This window comes from Chrysochloris asiatica, unplaced genomic scaffold (genome assembly GCF_000296735.1).
Source record: "Chrysochloris asiatica unplaced genomic scaffold, ChrAsi1.0 scaffold00139, whole genome shotgun sequence".
NCBI lineage: Eukaryota > Metazoa > Chordata > Mammalia > Afrosoricida > Chrysochloridae > Chrysochloris > Chrysochloris asiatica.
In genome coordinates, this window is record NW_006408657.1 from 7,590,066 (window position 1) to 7,593,248 (window position 3,183).

A 3,183-nucleotide genomic window follows, 5' to 3' on the forward strand; every position below is an offset into this window, starting at 1 on the left:
TTTTAAATCTTCTTTTAGTGGACTTGTGATCTTCAAGCCAACAAAGCTAGGCTAAATGAGTACTATCTGCAAGTTTGGGCGTTCTTGTGCATCTCCCTCACTTCATATCAGCTGGACGCTCCACTCTCATCTCTACCCCTTCATGGCTATGTCCTTGCCCATGGGCTGAGGAAACCCTAGGTCTCACCATACTTTGGACGAACCAGCCCTTCCTCTTCTCCTTCTCATCTCCAGGTTGACAGGTGTAAATGGAACATGGTCAGACTCAGCCCATACCTTCTTTGTTGCCATTCCCCGACTTCCACTCACCAGTAGACCAACATGGTTGACAGCAAGCTTATGGATACTCATGCGATCCCTTTGAGTTTCAGTCTGGCAGGGGCAGGGGGAGGGTGCCTGAAGGGACTTGATTGCTTACCTTGATGGCTTTCCAGTGAACAACTTGTTTGTCCTTGTAGTAGCCATTCAGACTGCCATTTTTGTTTTTGATTTTGAGTTTTCCTGCTGGTCTTTCTTTTAAGAAGTATCTTCTGTTCCTCTAGCTGCTCCAGGCTGGTCTGCTTGTCCTTTCAAATGGGAATGTCCCACCTCAGAAGGTTCTGGATGAGGCTAAACACTACCTATACATCTAAGGTCCTATACACTACCAAGCCTCTGCAAGAAGCCTATTTCACTGGGCAAGTTCTATAACCCCGTTTAGTTATAAGATGAAGACTGGCTTACAAGCTTTCAGTAATCAAGTTTCCTGATTTTTCTATTTTTTAAAATGTTTTATTGTGAATTATGTGATATATTTCTATTTTTTAGTGTCATCTTTTTTTGTTTTGTTTTTTTGGTTGTTGTTTTTATTGTGAATTGAGTGATAGTTTACATGGGGGAGCATCAGTTTTACATTCATCATTTCATTGCAATGATTACAATCTCCTCCGGGCATCCCCATCCAACAGTATTTGCTTCTATTCCCTCAGTTTGTTTTGTTTTGGGGTTTTTTTGGCAGGGGGAATGTTCACAAAAACACTGAGGAATATATAATCATTTAAACAACCAAAGGGCACATTCTGCAAGCCTATCTCCTGGCTACCAGCACCTGGCTGCCAGCCCACAGCCTTTCTCTTTCCATGAGCCTAGAGTCCTCAGCTGCTCCCACTCTCCATGTCCTCATTTCTGTCATCGCTGCTTCTCTGGATAGGGTCCCACATTCTGCTTGTGATCTTCTCCCTTGATGGTCCTAGGGTCCTCTGTTTCTGGACTGTGAGATTAGCTACTGCCCTCTTTTTGTTACAAAACTTCTACTTTTACAATTGTGACAGTCGCAATTAGTCATGATAACAATTACTCACTATTGAATCATAAGAATCTTAACCACATCTCGTTTCACCAGACCTGTCTGATGAAAACTATTCAGTGGGGATTCTACCCATCCCCCCATCCCCCCCCACACACACTCTGAATCTAAACTTTCTCTTGAAAACTTGTAAGGCAGTCACTTCATGCCTTTATTGTTGTTGTCGTTGTTATGTGCCATGGAGTCGGTTCCAACTCATAGTGACCCTGTTCAGGGTTTCTGAGGCTGTAAATATTTATGGGAGCAGAAAGCCTCATCTTTCTCTTGCAGAACAACTGGTAGATTCAAACTGCTGACCCTGAGGTTAGCAGCCCAATTCATGACCACTACGTTACCAGAGCTTGTGCCTTTATAACCCCTCCATTTCAGGTAACCAGTATCTAAGTTGCCCGTCTCTATCAACCCTGTATACAGAGGGGATAGGATTGATCTTGGATGTGAAGACTCCTTCCCTCCCAGTTGGTATTTTGAGATACTATTTCCATAAGGATAGGTGAAGTTCATCAGATTGTAGCAGCTATCATTTGATTCCTTTTTGGGGCATTCTTGCGCGTCTCTCCTCACTTCACATCAGTTGGGTACTTTGCTGGCAGCTCCAGCCCTCTGTGGCTATGTCCTTGTCCATGTGCTCAGGAGTCCCCAGGTCTCACCACACTTCTGACCAACCAACCCATCTTTTTCTCTCTCTCATCTCCAAATCAAGGTGAGTCTATGGAACGTGGTCAAACTTGGCCCATATCTTTATTGCTGCCTTCCCCCTCACCCCTTCCACTCACCAGGAGACCAACATGGTTGCCAGCAAGCTTACATGTCTGCTTGTGTGTTCCCTTTGATTTTCAGTCTTGGAATGGGATTTGTTCTGAAGGGATTTGATTGCTTGCCTTGATGGCTTCCCAGTAAACAACTTGCTTGTTCTTGTAGTAGCCATTTTTGTTTTTGTTTTTTAATTTTTCCTACTGGTCTTTCTTTGAAGAAGTATCTTCTGTTCCTCTAGCTGCTCCAAGCTGGTCTGCTTGTCCTTTCAAGTGGGAATGTCCTACCTCAGAAGGTTCTGGATGGGAATCAGGATTCCATCTAATGTCCTATAGACTACAAAGGCTCTGCAGGAAATCTATTTCATGGAGCAAATTCTAGAAACCCGTTTAGGTATTCTAATCAGTTATAGGCTAAAGACGGGCTTACAAGCTTTCCATAATCATGTTTCCTGATATTCTTTTTATCCCACTCAAGTGTCTATTTTACAATAGTAAGGAAGGGAAACTAATATTCATAAAACAGTCAACAATCAAGCATACTAATATGATTTCCCCTCTTCAGAGTATGCCTCGACTCCTGTATCACAGAGCCCTGTTGTTCCAAGGTTGAGCCTCTGTCCCATTTTAGTCCATGCAAATCTACCTAAGTGTTCCCCTATCTACCTTGTTCTTCTATACCCCTCTACTTTTCATGCGCACTGCCCTCCCCAACACCCAAACTATGATGTGTCTGTCCCTACCCTGTGTTCTGCCTCTCTGCTGTCCCCTCCGTCCCACCTCTGGTAACCTAGATTTTTTTATTTTTTTATTTTTTGTAAGAGTATCTTTTCTTAAGCTTTTACAATAATGGTCTTATGTAATATTTGTCTTTTTGTGACTAATTTCACTGAGCATAAGGTCCTCAGGGTTCATCCATGTTATGCGGTGGCTTGCAGCTTCCTTGTTATTTTTCAAAGTAGCACAATATTCCATTGTGTGTGTGTACCAAAGTTTATTTGTCCATTCTTCCATTGATGGGCACTTAACAAGTCTCTGTCTTTTTGCTATTGTGAATAGTGCTGTGATAAACATTGGTGTTCATAC